The sequence below is a fragment of the Dasypus novemcinctus genome, chromosome 12, assembly GCF_030445035.2.
Source record: "Dasypus novemcinctus isolate mDasNov1 chromosome 12, mDasNov1.1.hap2, whole genome shotgun sequence".
Taxonomy (NCBI): domain Eukaryota; kingdom Metazoa; phylum Chordata; class Mammalia; order Cingulata; family Dasypodidae; genus Dasypus; species Dasypus novemcinctus.
The window spans coordinates 94,011,920-94,027,764 of NC_080684.1; the positions used below are offsets into that span (position 1 = coordinate 94,011,920).

The following is a 15,845-nucleotide window of genomic DNA, read 5'->3' on the forward strand; positions in this document are numbered from 1 at the left end:
TGGTCAGCTGGAAGAGCGGCTGGCCGAAAGGAAACACTTGAAGCAGACACTGGGGTGTCTTCCCTAAAGCCATTCCCCTTCTTCCTGAGAGAACTCAAATTCTGGTCGATTTGGGGTAGCCTCCGAACCCAAAACAGACGACCAACTGTTTGCCAGGGATCCGGGACAAGAGACCCGAGGGGTGCTCTCTTTGGAGGCTTACACCCAGGGATGTCCAGTGCAATGAGCCCCCATTCTTCCTGACTCGGGGCACTAAGGCCATCCCAGCGACGTTGAAACCATGAGGTGAAACGCTAGCCACCCACAAGGTCAGAGCAGAAGGATGGAAAGAACCTGGGTCCTTAATCACATCCTTCCTCCAAGGAGAGCATGACGCCTTTGAAAGCTCAATCCATTTTAATCAGGAGTTCTGTCACTTACCTGCAGCTGAAGCTACCCTTTCTGATAAAGTGCACAGTAAATATTGGCTACTTTTGATAAAGTGCACAGTAAATATTGGCTACTTTCGGACTTTATCTTCATAAAAAATATATTCTTAATTTATTTTTAAAAGATACAGAGATCACACAAAATGTTACCTTATAAAAATACAGGAGATTCCCATATGCCCCATGACCATCAGATCAGCACTGAACTTTAGGAACCCAACAGCAGTGCCCGAGGCAGTTTCAGAAGCAGGGACTAAACTGTAGAGAGCAGGTGGAAGGCTGTCGCACTAGTTCAGGGTGAGTGACTCCATAGATGCCACATGCCTCCTCCTGTGACAACTCCTGTGCTAAGGACACAAAGGAGAATGAAAAGAGCACGGCCTTTAGACATCACAGGATCTCCTTCTGGGTGAAGGTAGGGGGTATCAGCAGGTGAGCAAGGACCCAAGTGCTTTGGAAGAGTTGGAACTTCCATCACCTGGTTAAACAGATTTGAAGTCATTGGTTCAGAAACAATTTCTTGAAAGTTGCGAGTTTAGAGTTAGGGAATTCATAAGGTGATTTTTCTGTTTCAGTTTTCATTGATTGGTTGATTTTCAGAAGTCAGTTGGGATATGATGACTAGGTGAGGCCAGATGGAAAGCCAGATTAAGTTGTCCAAGAAGGAGTTGAAAAGTCCTTTCTGGTGCCAAGGAAAGTTGAGATTAAAGGCACAAATGTGATAGTTATCTGCAAGAAATGATTGCTGATGGTATCAGTGCGGAACGGCCTGAGGTTGAGTGTGCTTCAAGGAAGGAAAGGGGGCTGAGGAGCCAAATTTAGGAGTTATGGGGTGTGAGGAGGCAGAGCAGAGCCACAGGCTGCTGCAGCGTCAGGAAGCGGGGCTCCAGTTCTGACTCCCCCACTAGCGTGCAACTCTGGACAATTCCTTTTACATCTCTGGCCTTCGTTTCCACAACAGTAAGATGACAGGGTTGGTCTCATAGATAGGACCAAAAGGCTCTTCCAACCCTGGCAGCCTTTCCACTGCAGCTCTGCCTCACAAGGAGAAGGCAACAACGCAGACATCCCGACACTGCAAAGCCCAGGTGAGAACAAGTCATATAAACAGGAAAGGGGAGAGGACACCCACGATGACAGATGAGACAGAACATCTCTCCTTGCTGCCAGGCCCGGGTTATCCTCCTAACACGGGAGCTGTGTCTCCATCTGAGGCGTTCCCTACTCAGCAGTAGCACTGGAATTATTATTACCAACAATCCATCCTAAGGTTCTGTTATATTTAAAATCCTTTTCAAAGTCAATAAATCTGAAAAGCTTTAAAGTATGCCTATCTTGCCACGTGACCCTGCAATACCATTACTAGGTATATACCCAAAACTGACAGCAGTGACACCAACACACTTTTGTACACTAATGTTCAAAGGCATTATTCATGATTGCCAAAAGTTGAAACAGCCCAGGTGTCTATCAGTGATGAATGGATAATTCACAATGGCGTATTCACACAATGGAATATTATGCAGCTGTAAGAGGAAATGAAGTCGTAAAGCATATGACAACATGGGCGAAACTGGAGGACGTTACATTGAGTGAAGCAAGCCAGACACAAAAGGACTAATACTGTGTAACTGTGTTACTATGAACCAAATATATTGTGTAACATATTGTATGATTCAAAAAAAATGTATAGGTATTCAAAAAAAATGTACAGGTAAGCACACTTAACTGAAAAACATGTTTTTTATTCAACTGTATTTTCTTTTCAGTTTTTAATTGCTTATATTTTTAAGCATTAAATGTACTTCACATTAAATGTACAAAATAAAGTTTAAAAAATAATGATAAAGGATGCCTATGCCCATTCCACTCACACCAGGCAAGTTAAACTTCCTACAAATTCAGAGGAAAGATAACACACAACACATTTGGGTACTGTATTTTCCTTGCCTTTTTACAAAACCATCAATGTTTGAGCCACAACAATGATCCCTAAGAGAATTCATTTTGCTGATCTGAAATGTCCCTTACATTTTTTTTAATAGCCACTTTCTGGAGAAGCCTCAAGGACCCCAGTCCTCATCACTGAAGTCCACTGGAATTCACACTTGTCCCCACTGCCGTACTAAAAACACGACTGGTTACTCATTCACTAAACGAATCACTCGGCCTGGACACAACTGATCATTCCTCGCAGACCTACTAAACATCAGGCACCATGCCTGGAGATGGGGAAAGCCCTGCCCTCTCTGTCCCTCTGCCTGTGCCTCCTTGGGCTCCTGAAGCAACTAAATGTCATTCCCAGATGAGAGGTGACATCAAGTCAAGGAGGCTGGTACACAAATAGCGTTGGCATATAAAGGATCTGCGAAACCATTCTAGAAACAATACGGGGAGGGAAATGTTAACCTTACTCAATAACAAATATGTGTTTAAGCACCCAAGACAGCCACAGCAATTCCTAACCACAGATTAGGAGCCTGCTGAATTCCCTGAAGTTTTTTAAAAAGGGGGAGTGGGAGAAGAAATCCCCACATGCCCAGGTTCTGATGTAAATCTTCCTAAATTCTAAAGCTACCTTGGAATGCTGAAGAGACCAGCAAGCGCTTTCTTCCCCCTTGGTTCTTCAACAAAGAACTATGTTAAGAGCAGACCTCTGCGAAGCAGTCAGGGCTCCATCTCCATCTGGATTTGCTGCTGGCCCAAAGCACAGTCCATAACAACAAGAGGCTTAAAGGACTCGTACTACTGCCCTTTTAATTCCAGCCCGGCCTGTGATTACCTACAACTCCAGGCTGGCAAAAATTACCCCTGGAGCTTAAAATGACTTACATTTATTCCAGTCCTAGAACAAATCCTGTTTCAGAAACTTCATAAGAAATAAAGGAACAAAACCAAAAAGCCCTAGGTATTTGTTATGGCTCTAGGCAAGCCTAATTGCAATTTTATTAAAAAAAAGGTCTCACGCACATCATCTCTACTATATACTTAGGCAGAACATAATTAATTCTGTCTCTGCAATTATGAAAACTCAGAAACCTTGAAATTCTTACCTATTTTCTTTTTTAAACCACTTTTGTTCTTGGTATAGTCTTAGAGATAGAATGTGCATGTAATAAGGAACTCAAGCAGGTGGGTAGTTACAATTGCAATCTCCAGGAAAAAGAGCAGCTAAATAAGTAATGTGCCCAAATAAGTACCTACACTGCATAGTTAATGGCTATGAAATTTTATGTAACTACTGCATTTCTTTCCATAATACCGTTCAATACTTTGCTCCTTGGCGGGGATATCTAGTGAGTTATTTGTTAAAACATTCCAGCACATGTTTGAAAAGTCCTTTGCATTACTAAAGGTGAGGTTCCCAAAAGCGTCTATGATGATTGTGTTTATCAATTACTTTAAAATCAAATAAAAGAACTATCACTAAAAGGAGGCTTGCAATGCATCCCTTTCACAAAGCAAAAAATTCCTTTTTACCCCAATAATAATTATATAAATCATTTGCTTTTAAGATCACATTTTCCACAACAAGCTCTCCTTACTTAAACAGGGCGTTCCTCTACTTAGCTTCAATACTCGAATAATAATGTAACAAACTCATATTTGCATTGCACTTGAAATCACATCTCTTCTAGTAAGTAGTACCCTCTATGACCAGAAGATCAATACCAAAGTGGTGAAAAGCCTTCCTTCTGGCAACTCACAAATTTGAAGGCATAAAATCAAGTGAGTTTGTATTTTTCCCAACTTGTACTTCTATACAATTGCTCTTCAGTGTCTATGTTTCTTCAAAATACTCATCCACAAAAAAGCTTCCCTCGCCAAATGAAAGGGTTCCACTTTCCAGGTTAGAATACAGGCTTTGTAAAATCTGAGCCAACTCAGCTTTTATCTACTTAATTTTGAAACAAAATTTTCAGCATTGCTTTTTAGCACAAAGTGCAGTGCAACTCCTTAATGTAGTAGTCACGAAACAATGGAATATTCCAGAACCAACAGGTTTCCACAATACATAAGGCATTAGCGGGCAGGTCTGGCTGCTTAAGAGGGGATGTCCAGGGAAGCGGCTGTGGCTCAATCAGTTGGGCTCCCATCTACCATATGGGAGGCCCAGGGTTCGCGTCCCGGGGCCTCCTTGTGAAGGCAAGCTGGCCCGCACACTGGGGAGAGCTGATGGCCCATGCACTGTGGAGGGCTGATGCAGCAAGATGACCCAACGAAGGGAGACAAGAAGACACAGGGGAAAAAAAAAAAAAAAGCGCAGCAAATGGACACAGAAAACAGACAGCAAAAAACAAGCCGCAAGGTGGGGAGGGGGGGTAAATAAATAAACAAATCTTTTTTAAAAAGTGTCTGTCTTATATACCAGAGAAGTCAAAGGCAGGCTGCATTATACAAAATCCATGACCAGCATAGCCAAGATTTTGCAATTCTTCAGCATCGTGTACTCACAGTGTTTCATATTTCAAGGCAGTGGAGGGAGTGGCAGGTGGGGGCCTTGACCACACTTAAAGGTGGGTGAAGTTCCCTCTGACACAGGTGGAGACGCCTGGAGGCAGTCACCTTAGGGTGACCTTTCTCCTCATCTCCCCTGTCCTCCCACCTCAGGAGTCAGCGTTGATAGACTTAAGAGAGGGAGCGTTCTAAATTAGGAAAGGAACAGTGGGGGTTTCTTTCTCATCTCTCACAAATGGGTGACAAGAATGAAATACGGGAAGGCCAGATCCTCACTAGAGGAAGAAAAAAAACCACAAATAACCTGGTTTTAAGGTTTCACACATTTCTTAGTGAACCTTTATATTTCAAGGGTACTTCACTTGGTGAAAATTGCTTGAGGAGAACTGACATGTACCGACCAGACCGCTTCCCATTTTAGAACCGGAAAGCTAGAAAACCTAAGGAGTGGTCGGAACACTGCCACTAACCTAGCTGAGGGAAGCACTCTCCCTCTCTAGGCCTCTAAATTCCCAGTTACAAGACAAATAACTCACTTATGTTTACAGATAGCACTGAAACCCAGAGATGTCATGAAATATTCTAAGGTCACACAGCAAGTTAGCAAAACATCACAGGGCTTGAGCCCAGATGTCCTGATTCCATTTAAACGACCACCCTGCCTCCCATCCATCACAGGAACAGATGGTAGAGCTAAAACACACACACACAGGATCTGAAAAACTGAACATGCTAATTAGCCCTAGCCATCAACTGTTGCAAATGTGATTTTCTATTCTAATAACCTTCTGCAGCTACATTTTTACTTCTCTCCCTCGCCATATAGTTTCCTCAACCCACAAAATGCCTCACACACACACCCTACCACCCTCGATACTATTAAACTCTTCCCTCTTCAACAGGGAGAATGTTTAGGTTAGAAATGAAATGATTCAAACATAAGAACCTTGTGAAAAAGTGTTAGAAGCAACCAAAACTCTAACCAGATACAAATCTGACAAAATGAAATTTGTCCTCACAGAGGATTTTTTTCCCATACTGTATCATTTGTCCAGTCGCACTGTCATTTTTCCCACTGTTGCATAATCACATAATGAAAGCCCCAGATGTAATTCATGTACACAAGAGGGCAGGATAAGGGTTGATAAGGAACACTTTCTTTATTTGCATTGTTAATAATTTGTTAAAGCATAAGCAAATACTAGATGTAGAAGGATAAAGGACAAAAGGCAGATTTCTTTTTCTGCCTGTTTTTCACAACAAGGTCAGGTGATCATCTAGTATTCCTGGATCTTATCCAGCAACTTTTGGTTCCACCATCTGAATACACAGACAATGAAGCTAGGGAGTCAACGTGGGGCCAGTCTTTCCTCCTCCGGCACATGTCACCTTCCAGCCACACTGACTACTGACTGAACCACATACACTACAGGTTTCCATGCTGTTCTCTGATGGGACTTCCTTCCCTCCTACTATTCTGGCAAACTCAAACTCACCTTTTGAACAAATCTGTACAATAGCAGGGCTGAATGCCTTGTTCCCCTAAAAGACTAAAATGTCAAGATGGAACTTCTGTAATCCCAGCACAGAATGTGGCCCCTGTCACACAGATGTCCAGTTATTATATGCTGAATTCAAAAGTAATGTCTTCTAAAACACACTTCATTAACCTAACTTTACTGACTGTTGCCTACTGCTCTCCCAATGCCAACCTGTTACAGAGACACTAAGTACCTGAGTACCTCTTGAAGTCGTATATTCCAGAGGAGAGAGCACCAAAGCCTCATCACCATAAGCTGATCCTGTGAGGGTGCTGTAATGCCAAGGCATTTCAAAGGCAGGGATCTCAGACCCCTGGGTCTTAGACCTCTGACCCCAGGCGCTCCCTTCTCTTTGAGACTTTCTGGCTGCAAAGACGCCTGCACGTTTTTCACAGGACTCTAAGGAAGGCAAGCATTCTGCCTCAACTTATTCTATCTTTCCCATCTGGCATCCTTCAAATTCACAAGACGCCATCCATGCCCTACGACTACAGCAGATATCCTCTCCAAGATAAGTTTTCATGTCAAATTTAATTGCATTTTCCTATCCAATCCCTACCCCTCGGTAACACACAGCACCTACGAGAATCAATCTAGTAAGCCTTAATAGTGAAAATAAAGCTCTAGGTTGACCACTTTCCCCGAAAACTACCTAAATATGCAGCGTACATTCGTGCTAAGGGTGACAAATGTGGTCTACCAGACCCCAGAGCACAGGGAAAAGAAAAGACTTGTGCAGAAGCAGACGTTCCAGACACTGAGTCATATCTACTTGCTCAACAGGGCTTTGTAGAATCCAACAAGACCCAAAGCTTGGTGACATTCACCTCCATTCGTGCCATGTTTGCGACTGTGTGGTCTCCTGTCTTCCCACCTTCGAAGTCAGCTTTGATAGACTTCCCCACTGTGGGTAAGCCTGGGGCAGGGGGCTTTGTTCCTCAGGGCCGCAGAACTGCATTCTACTTCTGCTAGAATAATCTAAGACATTAATGATTCCCACAGTGAAAAGTGCAGAGAGCATCTGAATGCATAACTACATCGTCAAATTTTAAGTTAACATTTGTACAAATACAAGATATGTACTTTTAAGGGGATCATGGCCAGGAATTTTAAGTGTGATGGGGTTGATTCAAAAGATGTTAAGTAGTGTGATTTTATGAAGAATGCAGATGATCTGCAGTCCAAAAACCAAAAAAAGGGAACTTAAAGCAATCCTGGTCTAACGTCAAAAAGATGGAATTTGCAGGAGGTTCTTTTCTCCCCAAAATGTGCAGCTCTCATACAGAGATAGTGACTAAGCCTTTTCAGACTCTCACATAACAGTTGGCAGTTAACCTGGTTACACTTTAGATGTGGGCAGCCCATGGCTAAAGCGTCCAGAGTCCATTCATTAATGCAAGCCAGCAGTAGGTACCAGAAAGTTAGATTCAGGAGCTCTAGAGATAAACGACAGCCTTTTGCAACACTGGTCCTTGTGTTTCTTCCTCAGTGGTGGAATAGAAAACTAGTCCCCCTAGTGTCCTGCCACTGTAGGTGGCTGAAGGATGTAGACCCTCCTGCATTCCACACCAATTAGAACACGACCAAGGCACCCAGAACTATCACACATCTTCACACAGCCTTCCCGAGAGAATGAAGTACTTCCAGGATCTACGTGAGTTACAAAAAAACAAAACCTTTCATTTCATATCTAAGGGCTTCCAGGAACTGCTTAAAGGCCAAAGAAATCAGAAAAGTTCATCCATAGCCCAGCACATTTCTCTTAGTGAAGAGGGCCCTGATTACTGGCGGATTCGGCCCAATCTTAAGGCAATAAGGATCTTTTCTTTAAAAACCTCTCTATCCTACTAGGGGAATTTGTTTACTTTTCTCACCACTCTTGAAAACCCACTATGATCTAAATCTTGATGAGCAGTTCCTCTCTATTCAAGGTAGTCTTCTTTCTGGTGGGGAATTAACAGGGCAAGGCTCAATAAATGTCTCTTCTCCCCAAGCAATTTTTCAATAAGAACTCTTGAAAAATAAAGGTACACTAAGATATGTGTGAAACCTTAAAACCACGTGGTTTTGGGTTTTTGCATGTTTCTTCTTTTTCACTGAGGATCTGGCCCATCCCCCATTTGTGAGCAATGTGAAAGAAACCACCACCCTTGCTTTCCTGATTTAGAACCCTCCCTTACTCTTAAGTCTATCAAAGCTGACTCCTGAGGTGGGAAGCCAGGCACAGGGAAGAGAAAAATTAGCCTAAGGTGACAGCCCCCAAGGGTCTCCACCTGTGTCAGGGGGCAATGCACCTGTAACTAGGTGCGGTGAAGGCCCTCACCTGCCACATCTCCCAGAGAAGGAAGCAGGAACTGGAGCTCTCTGGGCCCTTATATAAGACCCTGTAAAACTTCTTGTGACATTGTCTGAAAACATATGCTGCTATTTTGCTCCCTCAGGAGATGGTTTTAATGGACTGAGTGACAAAATTCACGAATTATAAATTCAGCAGAAACCTGCTCAACTGAGGTACATCAACACCGGGACCAAAAAAAAAGTGCATCCCCATGAAACAGGGTCACCCAGGGGGGACAGATTCAATGTACAGGAGACAATCTGTTCCCTCCAAAGTGACCCATTTAAAATCAGATTGGTCCGGGGGAAGCTGAGGGATTTAATAAAGTTCACAGACAAGGACATGGTCGTAGAATTGGGGTTTCTTAAGAGAAAAATTCAAGAAGAAGGTAGTAAGGCAATCAACAAAATGGCTCAAGGTTGCACAAACTTTGGAGCGGGTCACTCCACCCTTCAGAAGCAGTGTACAGTGTCCCTGTACACCGATCACTTGTCACCAGCAGCTTTGTCTAACAGGACTGGCACGCTGGTTGGGTTTCCCCCCATCAGACATCTCTGCCACCCAACCGATCCGTTCTATAAAGGAACTCTGAAGGTCCGGCAGCTCACCCCCCAAATGGGCCTCGGCTCTCTATAACCCGGAGCAAAGAAAAGTTCTTCACAGGACCAGGCCGGGGAAGGAGGTTGGGTATCTCCAAAGAGGGCCCGCTCCAACCACGGCAGGTTCCCCAAAGGACAAGTGCTCACAGCTCTCAGGCTCTCGGGGCGTGGTGGGGTAGAGGTGCGGACACATCACCTCCTGAGGCTAACAGGAAACTCCTGGCTCTCGCCCCAGGGAGAGGCCCTGAGACGCGTCCTGGGGCCATCGAGGACTCGGGCTTCCACGCCAGCCTCTCCAGGCTCCCGGCCGAGGCAGCGGAGGGTGTGCCCGCCCTCCCTCTCCGCGGGCACCCCAGGTATGGGTGTTCCAGCCACAGGTTCGGGGAACTTGGCCGGCGCGGCTCACCAGGACCGCCCGAGGCGGTTCTCTCGCAACCCGGAGCTCTTACCTTGGCCGTGGCCGCGGCCGCTGCCAAGAAGAGGGAGAGCCGGGTGGCGCGGCGATGGCGCCGCCTACGAGGCACGAGGAATCCGGGTCTGGTCCCGGCAGGTGCTACCCTAGTCCGACCGGCGGTGCCAAGCGCAGACTTCTGGACGGCCCCAGGCTGCACACGCCGCGGGGAGGGTCCGGGCCGCCCAAGCTGAGCACTGTCCCTTCTTCCTCTCCCTCCCGGGCCGCCGCCTGGAGCTGGTCTTCCGAGCCCAGGGCACCCTGCATGGGCAGGGGCCAGGGTCTGCCGAGTGCCCGCCGCCGGGTGGATCCGGGGAGGGGGCGCTGGGGAGAGACGCCGCGCGGCCGCCGGGGCCGGCTCCACCTCCCGCGCGCCCCGGTCGCTTCGCCCCTTCAGGGCAGGGCCTGCCCGCGCCCGGCCGGGCGAGGCGAGCGCGGCCGCGCCCCCTGCTCTGGGCGCCCGGGCTCCGGAGGAGCGGCTGGGCAAAGACCACCCGGCCTGGAGCCGAAGGCAGCGGTGGGGGGGGGGAGGTACGGCCGGTCGAGGCGCCCCCTCCCCCCAGGCCTGTGCCTCCCGCCCGCGGCTCCGCGGGGAAGAGGCGCCGGAGAGGGCCTCGCCCCGGCCTGGGCGCGGGGCCGGGCACGCTTAGCCGGGGGAGGCGCCCCGGGAAGGTCACCGGAGCCGAGGCGCGCAGAGCAGGGCGCAGGGCGGTGGGTGCGGAGAGCAGAGGCGGGCGGCCCCGCCGCCGGGAGCGCCGGCCGGCCTCGGCCGCCGAGATGCGCCGGCTCCCCGGAGCGCCCGGGGCTCGGGGCCAGGCGGCCGCAGCAGCCGCCGCCGGGCGCCGCTGGCCGGAGCCGGCGCGGGATCCCCGCCGCCCGCGCCCAGCCGGGCGGGGACGGCCGCGCGGTGAGCGGCGCGGGGGGAGCAGGCGCGCGGGCGCTGGGGTCCGGGCTCCGGACTGGCGGCGCCGCCGCGTGCCCCGAGCGCCGGGCTCGCTGGGCAGCTGCAGTGACTGTGTGTCTCTCTCCGGGCTGTGCAGCTGGGGGCACCGCGAGCCGCGGCCGGGTTCCGAGCGGGGGCGGAGCCGGCGGCCGCCCGGGCGCCCGTTCCCCACCCGTGACGACCTGGCCGGCCAATGGCAGGCGCCGCAGCCAGCGCGGCCCGAGAGCCCGCCCCCGCCGAGGCACCGCCCCCCGCCAAGACTCCTCCCACCTACTTCTCTGGCTCCTCCGCGCGGAGGCGGAAGCAACACCCGGAGCCTGGATCGCGGGCCCGGGCCGGGATGAAAGGGAGCTAACTGGGAGCTCCCCGCCCTTCTCCCCCCACCCCGGCCGCTCCCGGCTCCCGGCCCTCGGGCTTGGCGAGCCTCGCGGAAAGAGGGGGAAGGGACGCGGCCAGGGCCGCAGCTGCCCCTGGAGAGCCGCCGGCAGGCTCGCAGGCCGGGCAGCCTGCCCCTTTCCCCGGGTACAAAGCGGCCGCCGTGGGGAGTCGGAAGTTCCCCGCCTCCACCTTCCACTCGGGTCGCCGCGTCTCTCGGCGGTGGACCGGGCACGGGGCGGAGGGAGGCCGCGGGAAGGCGCGGCGGCGGCTCCTCGGGGAGCTCCTGTGGTCCTTTCCCTAGCATCGCCGTGGTCTCCGGGTCCGAGGAGCCGATCCCAGGCCGCCTCTGGGGGCATCCCCTCCCCTGCTCCCCCCCCCCAGCACAGCACGCCCCCTCCCCGGGCCGGTTTTGTTCTCGCCTTTTCCCTCCTGGCCCAAGAGCCCCGCGCGCCACCTCCCCTGGAATGGACTTCCAGCCTCTCAGTCCCCAGGACCGAGGCGAGGGTGCCGAAAAGTCCTCTCCAGCTACGGGAGCACAGGGTGAAATGGGCTGGGGCAGAGGAGGGCGGGTGGGAGAGGGAGGGAAGGACGAGGCCTCGGGAGGAGTCCCCCAGAGTGGCGGGCGAGGGGACGCGAGGGGGGGCGGGCAACTCGGTCCTGGAGACCCGAGCTGCGGGCGCGCGATCCGGCTCGCCGGGTTTTTGCCCAGCTCGGCCCCAGCGCTTGGGGGTCCCCTTCCCCCGGGTACCCCACCTCGCCCCTGCCGGGCGCGCCCCCCTATTTGCTCTGGGACTCCGGGCCCGCGGCGGAAAGCCCACCTTAGTTTTCGGAGGGAACCGGGAAAGGATGCAAAAGCAGAGATAAAGTGCACGGGGAGGAGAGCTGGGAGTGCCTGAGGGAGGACGCGGAGCCCCCGCAGCCGCGCTGACCCCGCGCCCCAGAGGGCGGGCTGGGAGCCGGGGGGCGCCCAGGGTTGACCCCGAGCTCGGCCCGGGACCCTGGCTCCTGCCTAGCCTTTAGGTGGAACCAGCCGGACCCTTCCCTCGCCGCCTCCCTCCGCTCCGGCTTCTACACCCCCCACCCGCCCTTCCCCTGCTCGGGAGCGCTGTTTACCTCGTCTGCGCGGCCCCCCGAGCCGGGGAGAAGGGAAGGCGAGGCAGCGGTGCCCGGCGGCGTCCCCGCTGAAGTGGAAGGGCTTGCTGTGGAGCTCCGGCAGAAGTTAACTGCGAAGCTGGGGTCCTGCAGTCTTAGCTCTGCGGGGATGAGCCTCGCCGCGCGCGTTGCAGGGAGAGGAGACGGGATCTGTTTTTGATGCCATTACCGTGTCAGAGAAGAACATTATATGATAGAATATTATCTAATATCCTAAAGACCGTTAAAGTGTCAAAGAGGAATGCCAAGCCTTTTAGCTCAGATGCCGCTCGGTTCCTCCTCTGACGTGCAGCTCGGTTTTGGAACGCGCTGAAAACAAGGGGATCGTTCTTTCATTTTTTGAGGGCCGAAGGTCCTTTTCTACTCTATTCCTTCTCTCTCACCCCCAACCCCGCCTCGGGACCGGGTAAATTTAAAGCAAGAATTTGTGCTTTATTTTTATTCATTGCTTTGCTTCACTTCATTAGTGGTGTAAAATGCATTATTACAATATATTAGCATATTAATAAGGGTAAGACGGAAAGGGAAGAGAGACCTGAAATTTACAAGCAAAGCAGACACAATTGAATAACCTCAGAAACTAAAAGATAAGCATGTAGAAAAGAAACACTCCCATTATCATTCCAAGTGTAGTACCTTCTCTAGATCGGATTTTAGAAAGAAAGCTCTGAGGATGGTGGGGAGCAAGCAGTAGTCACTCTCTCCACTAAGGTACACTGAGATAAAAATTCATTGTTAGAAGGTTTCACAAGATTTACTTGGCGTGGGTCAATAAGTTCCTTAAATGTCTAAAAGCATTGCTTTATCGATTGAAAATTGCAGTTTTTAAAGTCACTGGCGTACCTAATGCTTTAAATTAGAGGAATGATATCAAAGTGGAATAACTCACAAACTGAATCCTTCGGTTAAATTAATACCATGCCAAACACCACCAAAATCCCACATTTAAAGAATTCCTTTGAAAAATTGTAAAACTTCTGAAGTCCAAAGTCTGAACAACCTTAAAGATATTAAATAAGAAATGTTTCCCGATGTATTTTTATCCTGCCCTCCCCCCAAGGGGTGTATCTATCTATATATGGTAAAGCCAAGTCGGGTGTACCTGCCTATGAATTATAGCTCTTTTACACAAGATATGAATGTCTTATAACGATTTCAGCTATGACATAATATATTATGAGGGATGCAGAATAAAGTGTGAGGTGATATATCTATTATTTCTACAAGATCTGCATTGCTGTTGCTAAGAACTGGGAGATTTTTAAAAAATAACCCTCTAAACCAACCATTATCTATTTCTCTCTGCAGTTATTTTACCTGTCACTGGAGATAAAGGCCTCCTTTATAAGGGTGAAGAAGACCTAAACCTAAAAAAAACAACGAAAACCCGTAGAGGTCTTAAAACAGCCACTAGGGGGCCCTAAAAGCCTCTCGAAGAAGAAGTTGGAAAACATGCTCTCACCTGGGTTTTCCCTGTCTCATTTTCTCTGTACCTTAATGAAACTAGAGTCTAATGACAAGTTAAAAAACTTTGTGCAACATTTGAAGGGAAATCAGGCTTATTTTCCTAAAGACCAGAGTCCAGGTTTGACTCATGAGTCAAGAATTTAGTTTCCCAACTCTTCTCTCACCTCCAACAAAATACAAGGAATATTTCACTCATTGAATAAAGGTAGCTGGATCCTCTTACCACCTCTCAGTCAAGCCACTTATTTTTACTATTCCAAGCAGGACCTATTTTCCCTAAGATTTTTGCTCTGTTTTGCAAATATTTTGCATGTTCTAGGTAGCAAGATGATTGAATCCTCACAAACAATGATTTTAAAAATATTTAACAACCTGTACAGCAGGGAAGACACCCATTTACCACCAACTTATAGGAAGTCAAGTCTGCCTTAGAGGACCAAGCACTAGAGCAGAGCCCTGGAGGCTAGGCAGGGTGTTAATTCTTTGGTGCTGGATTCTGGTGAAATGGATGTTGGTGGGGAGGAGGAGTCCCTCCAGGAAGGGCAGTGGCACCTGGGGTGGAAAGGCAGTGTGTGTGGTAGGGGAGGCGGAGAGTTCACCTAGGAGATACTATACTTACCAGCCAGTTTAGAAGTACTTTTTTTGTGTATCTGTCTGTCTGCTCATTGACCGTACTCATCTTCCTTAGGAGGCACCAGGAATCCAACTCAGGACCTCCCATGTGAGAGGTAGGCACCTAACTGCTGAGTCACATCTGCTCCCCTGGAAGTACTTTAATAATGCAGTATTTATCAAATAACAGAATATCAGGACTGATCCCACATAAAGTTGCCCAAAAATTTCTGTAAAATTCATTATCTAGTAATCAGGTTTTCAAGGCCTCCAAATCCTTAACAGTCAAAGTCTTTCTTATGTCTTACCAGTAAATAAAGTTTAGATATCTTTCATGAGGGTCAAGAATCAAACAGTACTAAGATTGCACAAAGTATAAATGCCTTTCACCCAATGAGGGAGAAATGTCTGCAAGACTTTCTATCCAGACACATTCCTTGTGAATATTTAGGTACCAGACATGGTCACTCTGGCCGATAATCAAAAGGTAGTCCTGAGCAAAACAAAATGCCTCCTTCAGAGTGAAGCAAGAAGCCACTGGCTAGCTAAGGAATTAAAGAACGTTGCAAAAGCCACCAAATTAACGCTACTGGAAGTGTGCTTTGAACACAATTTAACGAGGAATAAAGCAAGTACAGAATTGAGACATGAGACAGGGAATGAGGACAAAGCCTTCCTTTGTAGAATGAAAACTATACAATGCAAGAAGCCGAAATCCTCAAAATAACTTTATTAGCTTCTGGAAGACCTGCCGCTATAAACCTCAGAGCCAGCAAATTAGAAATTTGGCACTAGATGGAGAATCCCATTGTCTTTAGGAGAGGGTTTATTCACCCACTGACTGTGAAAGTCCATCAGAGTAAAACCTTTCAGGTATACGGCTCCCTGATGGCCTTATGAAAAAGTGCATTTCATATCCTGGGGAGCCAAAGATCCTCCGGAGGGAGGAAAGCAAAGTAAGTGCTGAAACAGTCAACCTAAAGGTCAAAGTAAGATTATTGCCTAGATTACTGCCTGACGTCTTGGCTCCCCTGAAAAACATGGAACCTCAAGCTTGGGGGCCTCAAGACCCTCAAGACTAAATAAATAAATAAGCAAACAAACAAATTAATAGTTAAAGCCAAACATTGGTAAAGTTACCACAGTGCTAAAATCATGTAAACCTTTTAGAGCTTTTAAGTGAGAAACTGTTTAAATGGCAAGTATAATTATGTGAATCTAATTTGCCAGTTCCTAATCCCCCCATGCACCCACCCTTTCTATCTAAGGGCAATTGTAGAGCAGGGCGTTTCAAAGTTTAAGGTGCAGGCAGATCACCTGGGGATCTTGTTAAAATGAATTCTTATTTTCTAACTTCTATTCTCTAAAGAGTTCTACTTTTCTAACAAGCTCCTGTTCGTGGACCACACTGTGAGTAGGAAGGATATAACAGTAGTGTACCCAACATCCTTTTCTTCCTTTCATATTCCCAAGAGTAT

The 15,845-nt window shown here is 48.6% G+C and overlaps 1 protein-coding gene across 2 annotated transcripts in view; it reads right to left on the minus strand.

Annotated features, from left to right (window-relative positions):
- LARGE1 (LARGE xylosyl- and glucuronyltransferase 1) overlaps positions 1-12,680 on the minus strand; it is a 588,869-nt gene extending 576,189 nt beyond the window's left edge. Inside the window, exon 1 of one of the 2 annotated variants that reach the window (XM_058308687.2) lies at positions 12,250-12,680. The gene's annotated coding sequence lies outside the window, so the exon portion shown is untranslated. Of the gene's footprint in view, positions 1-9,813; positions 10,225-12,249 lie in introns of those variants that run through there. The other variant, XM_058308686.2, reaches the window with a different exon arrangement.
- Between the last annotated feature and the right edge of the window lie 3,165 nt (positions 12,681-15,845).